The 26,378-nt window shown below is 37.2% G+C and overlaps 1 protein-coding gene and 1 non-coding gene across 3 annotated transcripts in view; one reads left to right on the forward strand and one right to left on the reverse strand.

The window, feature by feature from the left end:
- The window catches only part of Med13l (mediator complex subunit 13 like), a 318,553-nt gene that overhangs the window by 89,003 nt on the left and 203,172 nt on the right, over positions 1-26,378 (reverse strand). The gene's annotated exons all lie outside the window — the stretch shown is intronic.
- LOC111818110 lies at positions 2,510-2,615 on the forward strand. The gene has a single exon (XR_002822178.1). It is a non-coding gene; the product is annotated as a U6 spliceosomal RNA (small nuclear RNA).

Here is a 26,378-nt window from a genome sequence, read left to right on the forward strand (position 1 = left end):
AGAGAGAGACAGACAGACAGACAGACAGACAGACAGACAGACAGACAAAAACAGAGAGAGAGACAGAGACAGAAACAGAAAGAGAGAATTGAGAGCTGGGGAGATAGCTTGACAGCATAAGCACCTGCCTGGCAAGTGCAAGGTCCCAAGTTCATCCTCAGTACTGCATGCCATGCCTGCCCCAAAACCAGGCATGGTGGCTCACACCTGTGATTCCAGCACTAGAAAGGTTGAGATGGGAGGATCATTACAAGTCTGAACTGTATAGCGAGACCCTGTATCCAAAAAAACAAAAAATCAGACACTCCCATATTTAAAGACCCAATGCAAAACTGGGGAATCTGAGATGATTATACACTTCTCAAATGAAGATATACAAACAGTAAATATATGAAAAAAAAATGTTCAACATCACTGGTCATTTGAGAGATGCAAATTAAAACAACACTGAGATTCTATCTCACCCTGGAAAGAATAGCTATTATCAAGCAATCAACCTATAACAAATGATGGAGGAACCATGGAGGAAAAGCAACCCTTGTCCACTGTTGGTGAGAGTGTAGACTGATGTAACCACTGTGGAAATCAATGTGGAGAATCCACAAAAACTAGGACTATAGGTCCCACTTGACCCAGCTATTCTCTTTCTTGATATCATCCCAAAAGAATTAAAAGCATCATATCACAGTGACATATGCAAATGCATGTTTATAGTAGCACAGTCTGTAATAGCTAAATTGTGGAAACAACTCAAAGGCTCATCCTCTGAGGAATGGATAAAAAAGATGTATGGGTTTTTTTTTGTTGTTGTTGTTTTGTTTTTTAAATACAACACAGTACTAATTGGCCACAAAGAAGGATAAACTTCAGAGATTTATTTATTTTTATCTTTTTATCTTTGAGATGGGGTTTCACTATGTAGTTCAGGCTAGCCTGAAGTCACTTGGTAGCCCAAGCTGGTCTCGAATACACAGCAATTGTCCTGACCCAGCTTCCCAAGTGCTGGGATTACAGGGGTGGTACTACCATGCCCAGATATCTTGAAATATTTATAGGTAAATGGATGGATTAAGTGGAATAAATCGAACACAAGTGCAAATATTACATTGTCTTTCTGATAAGACTGAAAGTGAAAATAAGAAAATGAAAGTGTAAATAAGGACAAAATGCATAACAAATTGTGAAATAGGACCAAATTATTCAAAAGGACAAAGACTTGGGATAGAGGAGGGGAAAAGAAAGGAAAGGCAAAGAAAAAAGTGAGGAAAGGATGAGATGGAAACAAGGCTTTGTAAATAGAAGCGAGCAGAAGTAAAAGGGAAGTGAGGGGAATGGGCAAAAAGGAAGCAAAGGACATTCAGTGCAGGTGCAAATTCCCTGTGATTGATGAAATAACTGTGTGCGTCTAAATTGTATTAACGTACTAAAAAATGCTACAATAAAGTAGAATTTATTAACTCAATAAGCAAGTTTTCCTTTTTTATTGGGTAACTTCTAGATTCTTGCAAAGATGCTCATAATGACAGAGCTAACAACTTTATTAAAATACAATGTCTATTTTTAAGGAACTTATGCTCTGGGAAAATACACTATATAAAAGGTGACTACAGATAAGTATGTAAAAAGGTGCACATAAATGCCAGAGGAAAATTTTAGATTTCACTAAAATTCAGGAAAAACTGTCTTGGCTATGAAAATCAAGAGAATCTGTAGAAGGGTCAGGACTCAAGTTGAACCTCAAGGATTTTTAGAATTAAAGTAAAGCTGGAAGCACCAAAATATTCCAAGAGAGGAAATAGAAACTAACATGTTAAGTTTTCACTTTTCTGAGCACTACTCTCTAAGTGTTTCACAGTAATTTCACAGTGAATCTAAAGTAAGCACTGTATTATCACCTCTACTCTGAAGTTAACAGTTCAATGATTACTGGAAAAATGCTTTCTTTAGAGGTTGAAGTATCTAGTTATTGATGTTTATATGACACTCTTTTCTGATTACGTTCACCTCATAGTGGCCAGGAAGAAAACAGGATCACAATATTCCTGTTCAAGGGCTTATCCCCAGTGACCTACTGCATACCCACTAGGCCCACCTCTTAAAAGAGCCACCACTTCCCATCAATGCCAGGGGATGCCAACCAAACCTTTAGCAAATGGCCTTCGGAGGACACATGCAAACCATCCAATCCTATTTGAGAACACAGTACTTATTTAGACCCCCCAAGATTGTGGTTGCTCTAGTATGTGGCCCGTTAAGTACTTTTCTTCTGAATACTGCTATTTAGACTCACTGTTTTAACTATTTTTCTCACTGCTAAGACAAAATATCTGACACCCAATACTAAAAGTGGAAAGGTTTATTTGGCTTACAGTTTGTAGAGGTTTCAGCTCATAGCTGGCTACCTGCAAGGCAGGTTGGCATGGTAAACACGCACCAAAGAAGAAAAATGGATCTTAACAGCTTTTTTCTGACCCTTTAATCTTCTATCTAGTCTACCAGGATTAGGGCAGTGCTCGCTTCAGCAGCACATACACTAAACCTGGGACTGTACGAGAAGGTTAGCATAGGCCCTATGCAAGGATGACATGCAAATTCCTGAAATGGTCCATACTTTTTTTGTACTCCTTTTAAAAAATAAAATAACAAAAGGGCCGGCCAAATAGCTCAGCAGATTAAAGTGCCAGCAAGCAGGCACAGGAGCCGGAGTTTGATCCCCAGGTCTGCCTTCCTAGCCTCCCCCCTGGGGCATGCTGAGAGGGCTACTGAGACAGGGCATGGTGGCATGTGCCTGTAATCCCAGCTCTTAGGAGGCTGTAAGCAGGAGGATCACTACGAGTCTGATCTAGTAGTGAGACCCTGAACACCTGTAGACCCTTCCCTAAAATAAAAAAATAAAGATTCTACCAGCTAAGCTAAAACCCTCTTCAAATAACACAATCACAAGAACAGGTTAAAGCACCAGGAGGTTAATATAAAATGTAATAATTACAAAAGCTGACAAAGATGAATAACAATGAAACTTTTAAACACTGCTGGCAGGAATCTAAATTTGTATAGCCACTTTGGAAAGCTCATTGGTAGTATTTTTTAAAGTTAAGCAAATGTCCACTACTCTATGTCTCAATATTCTACTCCTAGGTATACACCCAATAAAAAAACATGTACAGGAAAGTTCTTAATCTTATTGTAATAGTTGAAAAGTGTCAACATCAACTGATACATAATGGACTGTATAACAATAAGAATAAACAAATTACTATGCAACATCAATGAAATCCTATAATCATAAAGAAGCCAGACATAAACAATATATTGTATAATTCTACCTAAGTAAACTAGCAAACGTAAATAATCTACATAGTTTTATTCAATTAGTATTTCCCTCTGAGGGAAGGGAATGGCCAAGAGGAGACACAAAGTTTATAATATTCCATTTCTTGTCTGAGTGCTAACATAACAACATGGTTTCTTTATAAAGTAGATAGGACCAAAAAGTTATGATGTGCAAGTAATACCTTACACGTACATTCCAATAAAAAGATTTAACATGAATTCCAATAGGACGTGTAATTTCAGAAATCTCACTGCAAGTAGAACAATTAGGATATGTGTCACTCAGTAGAATAAGCCTATTAACATTTAAATTTAAAATACTGTCTGAGTCAAATCATGTTCATGAAAAACAATTATTTAGATGGAAAGCATTCTCAATGCGTGTAGGTGGCCTTTCCAATGGAAGAGCCACAGGTAAGTTTTATAGCTGAATGGTCTTTTAAAAATGATATACCCACTCCAAAATGGGCTAGTTGCTTTTTAGTAAGTTTCATGAAATACCTAAGATTATAATCATAAGTGAACAACCACAAGTAAGTAAATAAGCAACAAAGGATTAAAACTCAAAATCTTATAGGCAGTTTAGTGAGCTGCTGGCAGCCCAAACACAGGTATATAATTAGTAGCTGCTTGGGAAACTGAGGCAGGAGGCTCAGAAGTTTGAGGCCAGCCCAGGCAATTAAGAAAGGCCCAGTCTCAAAATAAAAATAAAAGGGGTGGGGTGTAGCTCAGGAGGACAGGACTCAGCTAGCATGCAGGAGACCCTGGGGAAGCACTCCCTCCCACCAAAGGAAGCAATCTAGTAGGACAATTACAAACAAAGGTGTTAGACTTATATCCAAATTTGAGATCTGACAATATCACTAATGAAACATGTGCCCTCCCATAAATCACTTTCATCTTTGTCTGTACAGGATACATCTAGACTTTAAGCAAAAATTACTAAGTTTAAATCTAATGACATATAATTAATCAATTCCAAATACACAAGGCTATTACAGTGATGCTGATGATAACAATCATAATGATGTAGCAGAGATAGCATTCTGAATATAAATCCAAAGGAATTCGATCTGGGGGAAGGTAGCTAAGTTTTATAAGAAGCTTTCTAGGATTAGAGAGGACATGAAAACAGGTAAGGAAGCATAACTTGACATGTCAGAGGACTCAGAAAGAACTACCTATGTCACGTCGTATTAGTATACCACATTGAGTAAATAAATTCTGGCACCTAATAGTGTATGTCTTTCCTATCTGATTTATAAATAAAACTATTTATTCATAATGTTTGTCTACAGTTGTAGAACCTTAATTAAGCCACTATTAGGTAAGAGAATCAGTTCCAATTGGTGCTAAACATGATAAATTCACAATTCCACTACATTTGTTACCTATTAATTCTCAAAGTAGCAATGAGATAAATATGAAAGTCATTATCAGATAAGATTTGCTGACATTCTTAAAGAAGTTATGTTTTATCTACTCTTAAATGACTGAACAATTATAGGATAAAATTATTTTGGTGTACTATTTCAAAATTTCTTAATAATTCTAGGGAAACTATGGAGTTATAAATATTTTGCTTAGGTTTTTGATTTTTACTTCCTTGAAACTTAATGGATGTCTTAATTTATCTTTCTGAGGGAAGAGATTTACTAAAATCTGAAGTACACAACAGTTAGTAAGTTATAGTTGGTTATTGCATTTACTCCAGAACCAAAACAGTTCTGGAATAAGGAACTGAAAAAAGAAAAAAAAGGGGGGGAGCGCTTTTATGCACCTTAGATTTAAAATATATATAACTGTGCAAAACAAAGCAACCAGAAAAGCAGAATCTCTAGGGAAAGCTAAGAGAGCCACTTAGAAAATGAAGCTACCTAAAGGAACAGGCAAAGCAGCCTATCCTGTGATGCTCACACACGGGACATACAATAAAGACCAATGAGCCAGGCTAGAGGCCCGCCACAATCACAATAATCCTCCAAAAACAGCAAAGGTGTATTCCACATGGATAGTACAAAAAGACAAAAACAGCAGCAGTAACCTGAGAGGAGATGCCATACCTCTAGTCTAAACTAAATTCTATAGACTGGCCCCATGGCAGAGTTAAGCAGTGGGTTTCAATATCACTATTCAGTAACATTCGACTAAATTCAGAATGCCCTGGTCATTAGCACGGAGGTCCCAAGAAAACTGGCTATGTGGTGTGATGAGTGAAGGGGTAGCATGCAGTCTATGAAATAACTGTAACTCCTCTTTTCCTACTAGCTAACCCTAATCTATTCCAAACTCACAACAGCAGTCTTTATTACGGTGTCTGGAACAGTTTATACATAGAAATAGCCTTAAAGTCAATTTTAACTTCTTTATATTCATCTAGAAAAATATGATCACAACCTTCAATTATTAAAGGCAACTCTCAGAGGTCAAAATACAAATTTTAAAAAGCTTGATATTCAAAATATCTAAATTTACAAAAGCAGACTTAGGATTTTTTTAGGTTTCTATGGGTAACACATGTATAAATCAGATTCAGTTCAAAAAAGTATATCATTTCATTTAAAGTTTTAGGATACAGTATGTTACATACTGAGATAGCCTTACAATTCATCCAGGATCCAAACAATGAGAAAAAAACAAAACAAAACAAAAACATTTGTTTTTCTTCCTTGCTTCTGGCATCTGTATAACAGAACAGGCTTTCAATCTTTGAAATTAGTTAGAAGGCCTCAACTAGCCAACCAAAACACATGAAATATATTTTGCTTCCTGACCAGGAAAACATATGTTGAAAAATGACAATTCTTATTCAAAAAATTCTAAATAAAATGTATAAGAATGAAAAATAGGAAGTTAAGATTTACCATCACAAGCATGTACTTGTATAGCAGGCATGTGAACCCGAGTTTAATCCCTAGCCTGTCCCCCACTTGAGGGACAAATTTCTTGGCTGACCTGATTTTTCACTTCCTTCAGTACATACGGACTCAAAGAAAATAGGCCTTATTTATTTTGACCAAACAATGCTAAATTTCTAAAGTTCAAGAATATTCTGTCTCTAGGGCTGGCCACACAGCTCAGCGGACTTAGGCAGAGCACAGCAGATCCCCTGCCTACCGTGCCAGACCTGAGACTGGGCGTGGCAGTGTGCGCCAGTAACCCCGGTGCTTGGGAGGCTGAAAACAACAGGAGAATCACTAGGAGTCAGAGTTGCTTAGTGAGACCCTCTAGACCCTCTACTAAATACATTAAAAATATATATATATTATTTTTCCTACAGATAGGACAGAGATAAGACCACATAATTACTATACTGATGAGCCTATACAGGTTAAGTTTGTTTAAGTACAAAATTTTAATTTTAAGACTAAAAGTATAAAAGAAACATAAACCGGCAAGCAGGTCTTTCCAGCTGCAATCTTTATCTTAATGGCGAAGAAAGAGACCACGCACTAGTCCTCTATCTCCCTAACCATTACACGGCCTTCCAAAACATCTTTTCGGAGATCGCGGAAAGGCATCATGGAGAGCCTGAGGTGGCATGGGACACAGAGGCCAGACACCAACTGCATCCAGTGTTCCTATAAAAAGAGAACTCACTGTTCAGGAGACAAAGCGCAGTTACAAACAAGCCAGCAAGACAGCAACATGCACCCAAGCAGATCGTGCTGTGCTGGCTTCTATATTTAGCACATAAGAATTCACAAACTTTTTCATAGCCCTCCACGCCCACTCAAATGATATCCTAAAATACAGGCAGTATTTCACTTATTTTAGTAGACTGACTCATGACCACAAACATAAAGCACAACTGTATTAAAGACCATATTATGGTGTATACAATATTAATAAAGTAACAGGAAGCTATGCTTATGAAATTCATAAAAAATTATTTTCATCTATAGGTTTGTATTAACAAACTTCACAGAAAAAAAGTGAACAATCTGTAAGGCAAGTCTGATTAGGCTTGATTTCACTGAAAATGCCTTCTTAACACCATGTTAGAGAATAACCTTTATGTTACACAAATGCCTTTATAGCTCAAACTACATTAAATTGAATTAATATTAGAATGGAAAAAAATATTAAAGGAACAAATACAAACAAGGCACTGAGAAAGAATACTTTAAGCCATGCCTGGTAGTGTATGCTTGTAATCACAGTAGCCCAAGAAGCTGAGGCAAGAGGATCACGAGTTCTAGCATGGCCTGGACTTAGATCTTACCTCAAAAGAAAAAGTAATGAAGGGCTAGAACTGTGCCTAAGAGCAAAGGCCTGTGGTCAATCCCTGGCAGAAACTGAGAGGAGGAGCAACAGAACTTCAAGATGGTGGCAGACAGGGATCTGCACCTCTTTATTCTTTATCTCCTGCCTTCTGCTGTCTCTGAGTCTGGGCTCACATCCTGAAGCATCCTGAGCACTAGCTCAAAGACTTCCATATGATGTCTCAGGCAACTAAGTAGGCCTCTAAGTTACATTTTCATCTTTAATTTAGAAAATTCTAAGAATGTTCAAGCAATTTAGAGAAACAAAAATTTAACTTTTCTTCAAGTCATGAGATGTTTTGCATAGTTGAACTTATCCTGCTTCTAACTTTTAAATTCTATCCAGAACTGTCTACATAAACATGTAGATGTATCTTTTTACGTATTTTAAAATAAACAGTTGTCATAAACAATGTGTCTATTTTAATTTTAGGGTGTACAATAAATGCTCTCCAATAAAAAAGGCAACATGAGAAGGCCACATGGTTAACCAGGCCTGAGCTCACATCTTACCCATGATTAGCTAGCTGTCTTAAATCCATTAACCTCTCTGTGTTTCAGTTTGCATTGTGATAACACAGAGATAATAATGTGTCCCTCCCAGAGATACAAACACTGAGTAAGATAAAGTAAGAGATCGTGTTTGGAACATAACACTATAATTAAGTGTAGTCTCACTTCAAATCATAATGAAATCATGTATTTTTCGGTGTACATCTCAAATTACCTCATGTGAATTGGGAAGGGGTTTTAAATCTCATGATTTGAATAAGCATATTAAAAAATAGAATGAAAAAGCCATTCCAAAAATCCACATTCTTGCAAAGTCTCACTCAAACACCAATCCCTTGAATCAATCCTCTTCCAATAGCTTTTAAGATTCTTTTGAAAAATGCCATCTTCCTTCATCAGAAGTTTTAGTGTCCAATATCATTTTACAAAAGGAGAGGAAACAAGAGTAGCCCAAGTCATAAGGAAGATGGGCAGGCAATCTCATGTTTCTCTGAACTCAGGACACCTCTCTGTCACTAATCTGGCCCCCTAGACAGCCTCTTGCTAGTTGATATTACATTCTTTAGGGCACGTCTGTCTTCTCTGCCCACAGACCACTTTTTTGTATGAAGTGCAGGTAATACTATGGTTTGAAGAAGGAAGACAGGTAATTTTAATTATAATATAATAATAATTTTAATTATTTTATTTTGTTTTGTTTTGTTTTGTTTTGTGCAACTGGGGATTGAACTCAGGCCCTTGTGCTTACCAGGCAAGCGCTTACTCAAGTGAGCCAGCTCCCCGGCCCCTTAATTTATTTTAGATTACCTAAATTACAGATTCCTTTAAGAATAATCAAATTTCATTTACCTTTAAAATTGACTTTTATTGACCTAGATAAATAAGTCAACACAGGACCTCAGACTAATCTGGAAAAAGTCTTTTTGAGCCACCACCACTTTCAAGGTGTATCGAAGTATACAAGATTAAGATTTTTCATTATATACAGTTCACTAGAACCATTAACTGTAGTACTGTCATGATACTACTAACATAAATAGGTAGGTAGAGTTAATTTGATTAAGTTTCTCTGTTCCTAAATAATATAAAATTCTAGTGTCACAAGGAGGAAAGCATGACAGGGAAAGCAAGAGTCTGTAACAACAGTTCGGCTGCAGCCTTAGACACAGGAGTGTGCCCTGGTCTCATTAGTACTTGGCATATTTAACAGAGAACTACTCTAGTGCAGGTAGGCAAGGGAGACTGCTTAAACACCGATAAAGCGACTAAGCCTTCTACACACTAAACTGCCAAGAGAGCTGATTCCTCTACTCCTAGCTGTTCCCAATGACACCAGTAAAGCAATGAAACTCTTCACACCAGTATGTGGCTATTTCCACACCACAGAGTACTAACTTAGCCATAAATGTGGAGGGTAGGGGCCCCCACATTGAACCTGTTGTTCAATGGTATAGCCCTAGCATCTAACACAATAAACAGTATACAGCAGTCGCCTTAAAAACAGTATGTGTCTGTATGTATATGTAAGATTCTTAAAATATAGTAATACAATTACACAGTAGGCAATTAAAATGTGTATATACATATATATATGTGTGTGTGTGTGTGTGTGTGTGTGTGTAATAACAAAAGGATGGCAAAAAAGAAAAAACTTAGTACTTTTACCAGCTCAATGCCATATTGTTTACAATATGATCTGAAAATACAATTCAAAAATTATGTTAAATATAAAATATCCCATTAATAAATTTCCCTACCAAGCAAGACTATATGTATAACATTTAATACTATTTCTGGCCATACTAAGCATTATCTATAACCAGTTTATAAGAATCCAAAGGAAGCACAATTATAATACAGTACAATTGTCTTCTAAATTCTGGCAGCACATCAAAAAATGTGTCCCAACAGGCCTAATATTGCATGGTCAGCGAAGAGGAAAAGTGAAAGGAGCCTTCTACTTTGCTGCTCCTCTGAAAAGAGAATCACATTAGGCCATTAAGTAGTCAGATACATTATTTTATTGCTTGCAAAACCCTTGGGTAATAACGTATGAGTACAAATTGCTACAGGCAGCTTTGGAGGAAAAACAGAATAGAGCAAAACAATGACAGCTGCTCTGCTGCAGTGCTGGACAAATGCAAGAAAGAAAACTGCATCAGTTACAGTTTCTCTACTCTGGTAGAGCACTCTCTCATGTGTGAGAACTAGATATACAAGCACATAATTCCACAGGGCCTAAGTGTAAATGCATAAGGAGGAGAAAAGTGATAGAAGAGTATGTAAATGCATCTGTAAAAGCAGCATCAAGAATAATTTAAAGGGTCTCTCATTCCCTACATACACACACACACACACACACACACTCTCTCTCTCTCTCTCTCTCTCTCTCTCTCTCTCTCTCTCTCTTACATGTTAGAATGAGGAGCAACTACAGTGAAAAGCAAGTGCCCTTTGGAAATACAGAAGTAAAAAAGACAAGTTCTACTAACAGGCACATCAGTAGGTTTCAATGAAAATGTACAGATAAAGGGGAAACTTCTTTAACATGGCCTGGGACAGCAACTCACTATGCAAAGAAAACTCATTTTTCATTTCTTGTATAGTGTATAAGAATAAAATTGGATTCACGTCTTTAACCTTAAGTACTGCTAAGTTATATTTTCTTCTTTCTTTTTTTGCCATCTCAGCTGCCCTGAGGGCGGGGCTGGTGTGGCATGTGGTGCCAGGGATCTAACTATGGTCCCCTGCACCTGACTAAGCTTACCTAAGCAGATGTTTTAGACTGCTGAGCTGTTTTGCTGGCCCCCGTATTTTCTTCTAAAGCCTGTTTTACATTAAGTACATCATCGTGTTCATTTAAAGTGTTATACAAGAATTATGCTCTATACAATTCTATATTGTTACATTTTTAATGAGAATCCAGTAACCACACAGTTAAAACATAAAAACATTAACATTTTAATATATAATCTCCTTACAAAATCCTATACATTTTCTGTATAATATTAATATATATTTATGATTTTTCAACTTTTAAAATTTTGCAATAAGAAAGCAAGCCTCTAGAATCAAACAATGCAAGGGAAGACATGCACACTCATACACAGCCATTGTTGCATCTGCCACTGGACATTTATAACAGGCCAAGTTCTTTAGAGAGTTTTTCTAAGATAATTGACTCTCCTATGTTTGACAAACACAAAAACAGTACAAATAAGAACTATACAGCCAACAAAAATAAAATCAGACATCATTTTAACAAAGGAGATAAGAAAATAATGGATGTCAGTGGAAATAATTATGGCGGACAAAATGAACCTTAAAACATGGAAAACACACTGATGGAAAATCAATCAACAATAATCAAGAAGCAGTAAGGGAAAGCTTAAGATGGGAAAACACTCCTGTATCAAATCAGCATCAATCCATACCCAACTGTTTACTGACCAAATATTAAATCAAGAGAATTTAAAGGATAAATAATGCCAGAATGCTATGGAAGATGATGCTGTTCTCCAAAAGATTTCAACTAATGAGTTCAATGCTAAATGAAATCTACCCAACATCAGAGTATGAAAGCAACATGACTCTGTGATACTTTGAAGATCATCAGGTGGGTGTGGTCCACAGTGTTTTATGCCTTGGGGAAGACATGACAGCACTTACATCAGCAAGGCAGTTAACAACGTGCTTTTCAGAATGTTAGCACTAAGCCACAAGAATCTCTAAAACAGTGAGGCTCACTTTTACAGGTGGTTTTTTTTTTTTTTTTTTTTTTTTTTAATGTATTAAGTACAGGGTCGACAGTCTCACTACATAGATCCGACTTGTATATTCTCCTGTTTTCAGCTTCCCAACTGCTGGAATTACAGGGGTGAGCCACCATGCCCAGTCTCACTCACCTTCTCAGAGAACCCCAGGGGTGGGGCCAGCATGGCACGCTGGGGATCAAAATTTTACAGTTTTCTTAACAAGAGCTTTTAAAACAAATACCAGTTTAAATAAGAATTTAATAATTTGATCATTTAATTGTATTTCGCTGATTATCATTTCTCAGACACTAACATTTCTCAAGCACAGATATTCCTAATACATTGTTTGAGACATTCAAGTTGTAAAGAAATTATGTCTTGGCATAAAACCAAGTATAGAAAGCAGAATACTGGTATTATTTGTGGTAAACAGGACAGTAGAATCTCTGGATTATAAATTTCCTTTCTGACTCATGCTTCCTTTATTTATTGCCCCAAGATTCATAGTTATTCTTAAGAATAAGATACCTGAATTCCACCCCCCACAATGAATTGACTATGTTTTCCACAATGTCAATGTTTTGGATTTGAATGCTTAATTTACATTTGAAGGATTCAGTCTGTACTCTTCCCAGAAACAAAGTTTCCCTAAAATAAGACCTGCCACTACCACTGGAATCACCCTGCACACATTCATAGTGGTCCACACTAAAAGTTTATGTTTCCAAGATATAAAATATAAAAATAATCTAATGGGGCTCACCCCCCTATCTGAGGGTTACAGTGTGAGCTCTCTGGTGGTAACATGGGGAATAACTGGATACAAGAGCCAAGGTACCCGATTCAGCACTGCTACTATTCTGACCCAGCCCATGGAAATAACAAGGATGCTGCCTCCCTTTAAAGGAATGAGAAAAACTCAAGAGTCCAAAGAAAGCATGGGTTTTGTCTCATTTGAATGTCCTCTCCCACAACCCACAAGCCAGATGTTACAAAGCCAGACAATTAGGAGTAGAAAAAGATAGTAGCAAAGAATTCTTCAGCACTTCTATGAAGAGTGACACTTGCAACCAACGCCTGTTGGAGGTACACACCCTTCCCTAAGAACAGGAAAGCCTAGCTTTTATTCTTTTTCCTAGTAGACACTGCCTAGCCAGCTCTCTGTACTATTCAAATCCAAATGAGTTTTCTCAACTTGTTTAAGTTCTCCAATCCCAACATGCATGTAACTGTCCAGTCTAGTGTCAAAGCTCTGCTTGGTCCACATTCTTGCCCCATTTACCTCACTCTCAACAGCTGCCTACAGAGCCCACCTATGTCCAGGTTAGTGCACTGTACGAAGTTGTGGTAGAATGCCAGGTCCAGACCAGGCTGTAGAACCAGCCACTCTGCCTGGCTCAAAGACTACTCCAGCAGCTATCTAACTTTGGTTCACTTATGCAACCTCTCTGTATCTTACCATTTGTATTTCTAGAACAAAGAAAATTATTATTAAGATTATCATCATTAATTTTGTGTGTGTGTGCGTGTGTGTTTTGTGGCCAGCTCAGTCCACCCTGGGGGTAGGGCTGGCATGGCTTGTGGTGAGGGGATCAAACAGTGGTCCCTGCAATTGCCTCAGCTTGCTTAAGCAGGTATTTTAGACCACTGAGCTGTCTCACCAGCCCCACTCATTAAATAATTATATGAACAATGTTTAGGAAACTAATACATAATGCTCAACAAATATAAATTGTTAACTTCATTTATATGGTCTTCTAACAACATGAAGCCACTGGAAAAGAAGCACTGTGAGATTATTCTGTAACTAGTTTTACAAAAAAATAAATAAAACATCACAGAACTGGGCAATAATTCATCTGTTCTCTTTCCCTTCAGTGGCTTACTGAGATCCTACACAACAGACTGCAGAACAAAAGTTTTCCTTTGAACTTCTTTCAAGTAAGCAGGTAAATACTTACTTTGTAAAATTTTTTAATGACTCACTAAAACTGAGTGTTACATCAATATTAGCTGGTTTTATCCATCAGTTCTGTGTATAGAGAAAAGAGTCTATTAGTCTTACTCATTTTTAATATTTTCTAAATACTGTATTTGATATAAGTTTATTTTTAAATTTTTTTATTTACTAATGTTTGCAACACAATATATTCACAATGGAGTACTGATACTGACACGTAAGACAGCTTAGTATTTATTTGTTACTTGCTTATTTTGTGATGCTGGTTACAGAATCCAGGCCTCACATATGCTAAACAAATGTTCTACTGTTATAAGCACTACCAATCCTCACAGCTGCTTTCATTTTACTCTAATTCACAAGGTAGATAGAAGTATATTTCTCTGCTTCTAAATTTCTAAATTGTAATAACATTTAATATTTTAAATGATCCTCATAAGTCTCTTGTCATTTTGAATATGCAACTATAATTCACAAACTCCAATCAGGTTAATATAGGTATTTCAGTATTAAAGTAATTGAGTATTCCAACTGTTTCGGGCAATAGGCCTTACACACTTCAGGAAACTTGTAAAAGTTTTCCTCTTCCACATCTTATTTGATTTAATGTTACTCAAGCAAGCAATGGTTTTTATTATGCACTCAAGTGGCTTTCTAAGCAAGTTTCTTGAATTGCTATTTAAAGTATATGCAGGTGTGTCACTTGGTAGCTAGTCATACTCTGGTTTCTCTTCAGATTGTATCAATCTTTCACCTTTTACTTTGTATACAGTCTTCACAGACCTGTTATGCACTGTTTTCACCTACAATGTTGAACCCCTAGGGATATTTGCATCATTTCGTATGAACGGTAATGAAGCAAATCAAGAATTAGTTAACTTTGACGTTACCATAAACTTCACCTACATCTATACACCCATGGCTAACTGGCATACTACCTAATATTTTATGTCAACATGGTATATAACTTCATAAACTAACTAGGGCAATGAATACTGTTCTCTACAGATCATACCCCATCCTCCTCAAACTACACCTCCACTACACTACCATTTAAAGTCCCTTCCTGTTCTACATCCTGCTTCCAGCCATACCACTCTGGTGTAAGAGGGACTACAGATATACAAACCAGCTCACTGTAGCATACAGTATGATCTAACCTGAAATGTGTGAGATTAGATTTCTACCCACCCCAGATACTGCCTAGCCAATCCTGGCTCCCTTGTGCAACTTTCCATATTTTCAAGTTTCTCTCTTAATTGGAACAAACAACTATAGGAAAAGGATTCTAGGAGGTCTAGCACTTCAATGCATCAAATAACTTTGGACCTAAGTAGACTTCACACACTGGCAAATGGAATCAAGGCTCACTACTGCATACATCTGAGTCTACTGATAAAAGGCTCAATTCTCAGATTCTCTGATGACACCTGAAAAGAAAAAAATCACAGGAATTTATTGCGAAAAGTTTCCTTTAAACTGATCTGGTACAACTCTCTTTATGATAGAGCACAGTCAAAAATTAGGTAAGTACCTGCAATATGCTGGGTATTAGCTCATGGGCTAGATTCTGTAGAAGCCTTAATGTACACATCATACACTACTGTTTCTGATACATACTTCATGTTTAACTTTACAAAATGAACAGTCTGCATAAGTACAGGAACCACCTAACAGAATTAGATACTATGAGGCCCTATGCTAATAATTTGACCTCTTATTTCTAAAGTGAAGCAGCTACCACATCTCACAGGCCCTTCCAATTCCAGCAACAAAACAAATCAGAATCATTTGTTTCAAATTTTATAGTCCATGCTGGATGACTAGGAATATGGATTAAAATGGAAGGTGTTTAATTTTGCTTAATTCTGCGGTATATTATATAGAAAGGACTTCTGTTCTTTCAGAAGAGTCTCACGTTGTATCACATACCAGACCACTCACAATGAGCATCTCTGTGAGTGACACAGGACAAGGTAAAAAGAGCAACTTCGCTTTCTCATCATACTGCCGTCTAAAGTTCCTAATGTTTTCACAAGAAGGTAATACCCCTGTACTTTAAAAACCTAGAAGTGGCTAAATCATGGCAGATCATGTAATGTAGCAAAAAGTGCAATTAGCTAAAAAAGAAAAAAGATTTGTAGTCTGCTTTGTCTACTTCTGTGGCCCTGGAAAGTCCATGTGCACTCCAAATCTAGCATTCTTTCATAAAAATGAAAACACTAACTGGTCAGCATCACACTGGACTCCATCTCATTCTTTCTTTCGATTAGGCAGTGCGTTCACCAAACACAGAAAAAACTGGGAATTAATTTATTTTCCACATTGTGAAATGTGGAAGAGAGTTCTAGAATTGTGTAATGTGCTGAAGGAGTAGAAAATTGGTGAAAGTCCAAAATCTATTTCTGAGAAAGGTAAATACATACATATATACAACTTGATTCAAACTGTTTTATCAGATACTTCCTAAATATATGTTTGTAATGAAATATTTTAAATCTTCTAAATCACAGAAATTATACCACAGCTAGGGCTAGGATACTGTGTTCTGTTTCCTAATTTGCTGTGTTATTCTTTCTATAAATACTAACTCAATTATTGATCTTCCTGATAGACATGAATGTATGAAATTATTCTTTTCAGCATAACATTCATTCTATAGTAGAAAAAACTAAATGTATTAGCTGCAGTTTTCTTCTCAACTTTATGTCACTGGTAAGTCATGAGGTTTTCAAAGCAGTAAAGAAAATAAATTTTCATAATTTATTACTAATACATATTTCTCTATTACCATTTTCTCCCCAGTCATATCCTTTAAACATGATTAAATATTAAAATATGAAAGAATTCTTCAGCATTACAATATGCTCAACATTTCATTTTTTAAAAATACTTTTTCTTACATCTCATCTATAATCTATAAAAGAATAAAAGAAAGTGATTTTCCCCCATAACTCTAGATTTAGTTAAATGTTACCAATTTATCTGTCCTCCAAAGCAAATCACATATTTTAATTTACTCAAGCACTAGCCAGTGAATATTTAGGGAAACCCTGGAAGCAGACAGAAAGCCTCACTTCTCATGGCCCTGCTCTGTTCCTCCGAGGGAAGATTCAAATTGATCGGAGATACTTGACTCCGCTAAGGATTTCCAGTTTGACAGCTCTTGAGAAAGACACAGACATGTGACCACCACAAGGGAGCCCTTGGCAGACTGACATCAGCTCAGCCCTGCAGGCCAAGTGTGCAGCCCACTGCCTATTAATTGAGAGAATGTGCAAGAGCGAGAATCTCTTCCTTCCCCTAAACATGCATTTAAATACCCTGCTTGGAGCTTTATTGTGCAAGCAAGGTTCACAAAAGAAAAGTATGATTAAGAATCTCCTTCAAAGCTTTGAAATCTCTGCAGTCTTCTCTTAGTGTCTGGGCTCCACAAATAGTTTTCCAACTGTCTGTGCAGTTTCTAGCCCAGGAGCTTTTTCCAAGTGAACCACACTTTGACTCTTTAATTGCTTCAAACTCAACATTAAACCCTTACATTTTCTTTTTCTTGTTTGTAGGGGGAAGATAGTGTTTGTTTACTAAGATTAAGGCATGGAAAAAAAAAAAAAAAAGAGGAAAACCTCATCATTTAGGGGCTGGGGAGAAGGCTCTGTGGAATAAGTGCTTCCCTGGCAAGCACAAGGGCCTGAGTTCAATCCCTGGTTCTGCCAAAAAAAAAAAAAAAAAAAAAAAAAAGAGAGAGAGAGGAAGATTAAGGCATGAATCTTGGAATCAGGCTGTTCTAATTGTCCTTCAGTAGTAGTGTAACCTGGACAATTTACTCAGGCTAGGGAGGTAGCTTGGCACTCTAAGCACCAGGGTTTGATCCCCGGTACCACATGCCATGCCAGCCCCACACCGAGCCAGGAATGGTGGCACATGCCTATAATCCCAGTGCTGGGGAGGCTGAAACAGGAGGATCACCCCGAGTCTGAAACGCATAGCGAGACGTTGGATCAAATAAATAAATATTTTTTTTCCAAGTTACTCATTTTCTGTATCTCAATTCACCTAACTAGAACTAGATTATCACTACAAATACTGCAAGTTTCACAAGGCTGTTGTGAAGAGGAACAGAGTATTAAATAAATAGTACCTATAAAGGGCATGCAGTTCTTTAAAATGCACTCTTACCTCTAACACTGTTATCTGTGGAATGTGATTCTCTAGGACCCCATTTTTCTCAGCTATAAAGCCAAGGAAAATAACACAAGGCACATATACAGTAAAGAGAGGAAATAATTTGTTCAAAGCACTTAGCAGAGCATCTCAACAAATGTTAGTCCTGCCTTAAAATATAATTAGTTTCCTTGCCTTCCAAGGTAAAGTGGTACTACAGAACATTCCTAAGTCTGTTGCTTTTTATCATACCATTTCATTTTGTCTTTCAGTACACATCCAAATCTAGACTGGGCAGCAGGCAACAGACTTCCTTTCTGCTGGTGCCTTTTCTTTAAGGTCTATGCCAGCTGATCTAGCTCATACAGAGAAGCTGTACTGGCAGGACAAGCACCATAAACAGATGTATCTTAATGACAATACAGTTTGGGTCCTCCTATTATATTAGTGTAAGATATGCTCTAGCCTCAAAGGATTAACATGAGACATAGGACACCACAGACACTGTCACTGCTAAAATCCTTGGCATAAGTCAATGCAAAAAGCACTAATGAAAAACAGCATTAATAGAAGCTGCAGAGGCAAGGAGTGAAGAGGAACTGGCAAATGTTCTACACAGGCATATTATGAGCTAACAAGTCTGAACTGGACACTCAAAAAAAAAGGCTTGTTTTTTTCTGACAGTTTTTAATCTCACATGCTTTTAAAATGTTTTACCTCTCAGGATCATGCTTAGCTGTAAGCTCTAGAATTTAGCGACTTTTAAATTCTAATAAATGACTACTTTTCAGTCATTAGTAAAACAGTGTTAAGTCTCTAGCCTCATGAAATACTACAATCAGTGTAAGCTCCATTTTTTAAAAATTTTGTTTCTAAACTTGCTATCGTGATGCTCGCTGCAATAGATTCCCAAAGAACAAACTCTGCCCTCACTTACTGATACTATCTAAACACAAACCTCCAAACTCTTATCACTGTCGTGGTGTTTCCTAAAACAAAGAGAGCAGTAATATTTAGTATGATCCTGAAGTGTGACATCTAGTACACTGTTTCATAGGCATGTAGGTCCTATTCAGCAGTGTGGTTATTTACAATAAAGTATTTTTGTTTTAATATGTGGTGCTATCTGTTCAAACAGCTACTAAGTTGTTGGTATAGAATCACTAAGTTAGCTAGACCTAATTATTTAGTAAGTGGAACTGTAATTTATATTGGTCTAGTACCATGGGGAAAAAATGACAGGGCACAAAGGGCTTCATGAACCAATTAAGACTGTAAATTTCTGGTTTGGAGGAACATATTTGGCATAATCCATACTTTCATACACCTGAGAACACTCAGATTTAGTGATGTTACTTTTAACTTGTTAATTTTTATCCAGCATGAAATAGTTTCTGTGCTGATAAAAAGACCCCAATTATAGTTAGTAGCCCTGAGGACATTAACCAGCTTTGTACCTAACTCAACAACCTTATCCTAATTATTTTTTAGGGGATTTTTTGGCGGGGATGGTTTGATTTGGTTTCTCAGTTTGAGACAGGTCTATGTTGCTAAATTGTCTCAGGTGGACTCAAATTTGGGGTTCTCCTGCCTCAGCCTCCCAGAGATTACAGGCATGTGCACCACAACTGGTTATATTGTAATTAAAACTCAAATGCTCTTTGAATTAATTCTAATATCACCCTTTCCCTTACTAGTAAGTTATTAAAACAAGTGACATTTTGTTCACTTTATATTCACAACAGAATTCCAATTCTACCTTTTAGTAAACTGTAGGTTACTATGCTGACGTTGTCCTTCCCAGTGTATCTAGAAATAAAACAATTTTAAAGCCAAATTCAAAGGATTTTCCTAATTACTACACACACTGGAAAAAGGTACGTAGAACATACTGAGTATCCACAAGGCTATGCACTCCTGTGTTAAAATAATGAATACATGTATGTGCTACAATTAAATCATCTCTTAATTCCATCTGGTTTCCTGCATTTTCTGATATTTAAGACATATACCTGATTCTATTTTAATCAGAAAACTACACAATCAATTTTTTAATATTTGGGGTAATTAATGAACATGTTCTTCAAAACAAACACTATTGGGGGCGGGGAGATGGCTCAGTGGAATGAGTGCTTCCCTGGCAAACGTAAGGGCATGAGTTCAATCCCCAGTTCAGCCAAAAACAAAACAAAACAGAAAAACGGGGGGAAAAAACCCCACTATTAACAGCTTTAAAAATGAATGTGTGATCCACAGAAAGATCTCCTCCAGGGAAATACTCTGTTTTTAGTCATTACACAGAGGACTAAGAACAAAAGAACAAATGGCCACATTTGTATAATTAGTAACTTTTAATGCCTCACTAAATCAGTAAACAAAATACAAACAACTTATTTATTCTCAATTCCCTATTTATTTTTTCGACTAATTTCCACTTTTCGTCCAACTTTTACCTACATCATTCTAACAATACAGACATGTGATGAACAGCTTCATGAAGGAAAAAGAATGGGGAAAATCTTCATTTCTATAAGACGTGCTAAATGATGCCCATTAAATGAGAAGTGTGGAAGTCCAAGCAGAGTCCAAAGGGGTTTTCTTCTTTCCTCACCAGATAACTGAGTGCTGGATTCACTTCTGCCTGGATGGCATCTCCTATGTGTATAAAAATAAACTTCTCCACTTACAGCAGTGAACGCTAGCAGGCAACAGGCTGCTTTACCACTGTCTGTGCGTCTGAGCCAAATTCAAACCTATGGAAATAGTTGCTTCAAAGCACTGAAATTTATGGAAGTTCTATCATCTGCTTTTAATGGAAGTTCTATTACCTGCTTTTAATATAAACAATTATCAAATGATTTCAAAGGAGAAAAAATGTTACATGATGTTATCTCTGATTATCATTTGATTTTACAAAGGTTATAGGTTTCGTAAAATAGTAGCTAACGTATAAATTGCTAAGACAGCCTAGGACATATTTTCAACATTTGTTTAGTTATTGATCAACCACTGACATTATCTCACTTGACCCTAAAAAAACAAATACGAAGTGGACATCATCATTAACACCTGTGTCATCATTACTTTAGGGTCCAGAAAGTCAAAGCACAGGAGGAGACATAAAACATGGTGTGCAGACCAACGAAGTCATGTGTATGAAAAGAGTACCTAGAGCAGGAGGTATAATAATACAGTTCTACACTGTTTTCACTTACTTCCAAAGAGCAGCCTGTTGGCTGGTAAATTCAGGTCCATGTAATACATACAATAACATATACATGTATCACTTGCCTTAAAAAGTCACAGGCACAAGAAGCCCAAACTCTTAAGCTTGAGATTCACAGTTCAGAATATTCCTAACTAACTTCCCTTCTGACCTGGCTCCTCAGAAGAGATCGGATGTAAGAAAAGCCAATGTCCCAAATGAAAATTCTTCATGATGTTCTCAGAAAGCTTCAAAACTTGGAAAGCCTGAATTTTACAATGAATCGAAGCAAAATCCTTGGTTCTATGACATCTACAGAATATACCCTGTCTAATGCTTCAAATAACACTGTTGAATCATATCATCAGTATCTTTCACTTAAAGAATCCTCTGGCTGTAAATGTACTGAACATGTACTTCATGAAGTATTTACCCTGTATTTTTTGTAACATGTTTTTAAGGGTTGGGGTAAAGTACAAGTCATGCTAGAACTGAAATTGTATTCTCTGATAACTTTTTACTCTCACAAAGCATACTTGAAATGTTCAAGGAATAGTGCAAAACTGTACATGTTCTATTTAATATTTGATCACTGTTCAAGTCATTACTATAAGCTTTTTGAAAGTGGATAAATAGAAGGCTACAGAGATAAAGTTGAAATGGTAACAGTACATAATCCCAGAACATAATTCTTCTATTTTCATACAATGGTATTAAGGGATAGCCTATTGCCTGGTTCTGTCACTAAGGAATTCTATTTGAGTGTATTTGAGTGTATTTGAGTGTATTTCTTCTCAATAGTAAAATTAAAGTCAAGGAATATTATTTATGCAAGCACACAATAAGAAGTCATTAACAAGTTTTTTTTTAAACAGGTGAACTGCTCTTGAACATAAAATTTAAATCCTAAATTTTGTAATCATGAATATAAAACAAAGATGGAGAGGTGTTTTCATGTTTCACTGAAACTGACACAATGGTTTTAGATCACTGAGAAAAATTCCCAATTTTTCCAACAGCTCAATTTCCTTTTGTAGCTATCACTCATTTTTAAAAAATCTCAGCTAACAGAAATACTTAGCAAATAGTCTTTAATTTATATAAACTAAAAATACTATTTTCTTACATTTTAATTACAAAGTAACCCTGTGTAAACAATACTACTGTTGCCTGACAACTCTGTCTCTAGGGAAAGCTCCCTTCTTTATACATGACATGTTAAGGCTTTGAAATGTGTTCAGTCTATTTCTACTACCAGACTTGCAATTCATGGCCAAGTAAAATGGGACAGAGTCTAACAGGGTAACACAAGCTTTCTAACAAAAAAACACTAAGGAAAGTATCAGGGCCGGCCAAACAGCTCAGCAGATTAAAGTGCCTGCAAGCAGGCACAGGGGCCAGGGGTTTGAGCCCCAGGCTGGCCATGCCGGCCCCACCCCGAAGCGCACTGAGACAGCAATTGAGACTGGGCGTGGTAGTGCGTGCCTGTAATCCTAGGGCTTGGGAGGCTGAAAACAGAAGCATCACTACAAGTCCAATCTGTGTAGTGAGACCTTGCAGCCCCTGTAATAAATACATCAAAAAAAAAAAAAAAAAAAAAGAATGATGAAGAGAACATTTGTTTCAATATTAATGTTTTATTTTGTTAGGTAACTTTTCATATCTCATTCTCCATTTTTATCCTAAGTAGATTCACAAAAGAAATGTATGTTTTATTCAGCCAACTCAACTTTTAACATCCTTTGAGTTGGAAATTATGCAAGATATTGAGTACAATAAAAAGAGTGATGCATTACATATGACAAAATAAATATGATTTGGAGCCGGGGAGAAAGTTCAGAGGCATAAGTGCCTGCTTGGCAAGTGCAAGGTCATGAGTTCGATCTCCAGTACAAAAAAAAAGGTATAAAATGACTATGATTCAATTTAGGAATAATGTTAGAATGAAGGAACACTAAATCCCTAACTTTCACAGTACAAATTCAAGAAAACCAGAACTAGAAACATAATACTGACAAACAGAGATGAAATACCAAAATAAAGAATTTGAAAAGTTGCTTCTGAGATGCAACTCAAAGAAATCAGAGTTAACATGAGTTGCCAGAGAAGACAAAGTGTAAAAAAAAAGGAACATGAACACAGAGAACATGAGTTAAGACTATGCTAAGAATTTTGAAGGGCAACTCTAGCCAGAAAAATGCCTCCTGCTGTGGAGCAGGAGTGCAAGCAGGGAAAAGTCCAGGCAGCATCCTAAATAAGACTGACACTCCATTAGGTTCTTCTGCAGGACGATGTTCCACCAAATCTATCAGAAGTAGTCCTGAGGGCAGCCAACTGATAGCCAGCAGAAGCTCATAGGCAGTGGATTCTAACAGGGCAGACAAGGCAGATTCTTGACAATCACAGCTTTTTGTGATAATCTTCTGTCATAAACATTGTTTTTATACTTCAACCTAGTATGTTATGAATAAAATCCTAAATGAAGCATGTTAACCATGCTCTACTGCCAGGTTCTCAGAGCTAAATCTAGTAATTTGTTAAGAATGATATTTAAAAACTTAACTTTTATTACATTCTTAATCACTACACCAAACAGTGTATATTATCACTCTCAAATTTTTCCTTTGAAAATTTTCCTTTGACTGAATAAAAGGTTGGCAACAAAACTACAATAGGGGGCTGGATGGCTCAGTGGAATAAGCGCTTCCTTGGCAAGCGCAAGGGCCTGAGTTCAATTCCTGGCTCCACCAAAAAAAGAAAAAAAAAAAAAAAATCCTACAATAAAAGCAAAGAACATATTTCAAACTTCACCCAAGAAGCAATATGTTTTCAAATTTATAGTAAAGAAAAAATCTTTAAAATTTGGGCTGCAGGGCCGGGGAGATGGTTCAGTAGAATAAGCTCTTCCCTGGCAAGCACAAGAACCTGAGTTCAATCCCTGGTTCTGCCAAAAATAAAAATAAATAAATAAATAAATAAATAAATAAAATTTGGGCTGCAAATGTAGCTCAGTGGGAGAGCACTTGTCTACCATAAGCAAAGCTTTGGGTTCAATGGTTCAACTCCAGCATAGATAACGTAGGTGTAAGAGAAAGAAGAAGAAAGGAATGAAGGAAGGTAAGAGTAGGGAAGAAAAAGAAGGGAAGGAGGGAGGGTGGAATAAAATTAAGATATAATATGAAAATTTTATATTGTCACTTATTTGGAAAAAATTCATTGTACAAATATGTATCTCAATGAATGCAACATTTTGTATTTAAAAATTAATTCACAAATATTTTGGATAGCAAGCTTCCTCTAGTACAAGTAGTAATCAGAATCATAAAAAACTGTCTCTTGGCTTTTTCTAAACATTACTTGTTATGCTTGTGTCTAGATGTCCCCTCAAAGCCTGATGAGGTCATAGGTGGGGTTTTCTCAGATGTCGCTAGATCCAGAGTAGGTGACTGATTCATGTACAATGCCAGGATTATGAGTGCTAAGATTAAGGTTTGGTGATGATGATGATGATTAGTTTTTTGTTTTGTTTTGTTTTTCACATATTTAGTACAAGGTCTACAGGGTCACACTATACAGATCAGACTCGTGGTGATCCTCCTCTTTTCAGCCTCCCAAGGGCTGGGATTACAGGCCTGTACCACCACACCTAATCTCTAATCTCAATACCCATTTCAGCATGCCCTAGGGGCAGGGCCAGCACAGCATGTCAGGGATCAAACCCTGGTCCCTGTGCCTGCTTAAGCAGGTGCTTTAGTTCGCTGAGCTATCTGGCCAGCCCTAGCTCTAAGACTTGGTGATTATTAAATCAGTCCACTGATGCTCTGGCACTGCACTCTTCCCGTCAGTCTATATAGAATATAAAAGGGGCCAAAAATATAAATAAATAAACAAACAAACTGCTATGGCTTTTGCTTGCTTAGCTACCTGCTACCCACCATGAACTGTATCTCCTCTGCAATGGCCCCCTGCCATACCACCCTGCCTTGGAAAAAGCCAGCTATGGACTGAAACCTCTGTAAGCTGAGCTAAATTAAACTTTCTTCCTTTAACTTTGGGCACTGGGTGTTTTGTCTCAGCAATAACAAAAAGCAGCTAAGACATTACTTCTATCACTTTAGTACTAATGTAAACCACCACCATAACCACATGCCATTATCTTATTTAATCTTAAACAATTCCCTTCGCAGAAAAAAGCAAACCTGCACTCAATAATTTTAAGATGAATGGATTTTATGTAACCTTTTCTTCTTAACGTTTTTAATCAAGTTGTATTCAAGTGAGGAGAAATACTAGCAAAGGTTATGTAAAATTAACCAAAAGCAACAATTTTAAAGTATATTTTCATCACTTCTACGTATAATACATTCCCCACCACCACCTGTCAACTAGCCACAAAGATGCCTCCATCAAAACAAGTGCAGAGCCTGCTCACACCTCTCCAAGCCAGGACTCCTTCTGCGCGTGGTGCCCAAAAAACTACAGCAACCTGCATGCAGTGTCCTCCAGGTCCTCACAGCCCTGTGAGGCCTCTGAACCTGATCAGTCACCACCTGAATCTTACTTATTCCCCTGTCTCAATTCCCAAAAGGAAATTAATAGAGACTAGTTAGGATCATCTGTGTAGACCTACAAAAGTATCTCAGGAAAATGTGATCTTGAAAAAAGAATAATGAACACTTTTCATGCCTAAGAATTTTTTTCTAAACGGCTGTTTTGGGGCCAGCCAGATAGCTCAGCAGAATAAAGAGTCTGCTTAGGCAGATGCAGAGGCAGAGGGTTTGATTCCCCCGCCTGTCATGTCAGCCCTGCCCCCAGGGCACGCTGAGATAGCTGACTGAGACCGGGTGTGGTGGTGCACGCCTGTAATCCCAGCACTTGGGAGGCTGAAAACAGGAGGATCAATACAAGTCCAATCTATGCAGTGAGATCCTGTAGATCCTGTACTAATTTTTTTTAAAAGGTGGCTACAACTCTTATTGCATAGGTCTTGCTTTACCTTGGTCTTAACCATCCAGCAGAAAAGTATAAAAATGAAGTATAGACCCAGTCCTAGCCCAGGTCCGGTGAGTGTGCGGAGTTTCCTGCTACCCTGCGCCGGCGGGACCATTCCCAGCCCAGGCGCAGCATGGGCCAGACCCTCTCCCAGCCCCTCGGGCCGCCCCCCACCACTCCGCAGTGCCTCCCCC

Source organism: Octodon degus, unplaced genomic scaffold (genome assembly GCF_000260255.1).
Source record: "Octodon degus isolate 3935 unplaced genomic scaffold, OctDeg1.0 scaffold00079, whole genome shotgun sequence".
In the NCBI taxonomy this organism is placed as follows: domain Eukaryota; kingdom Metazoa; phylum Chordata; class Mammalia; order Rodentia; family Octodontidae; genus Octodon; species Octodon degus.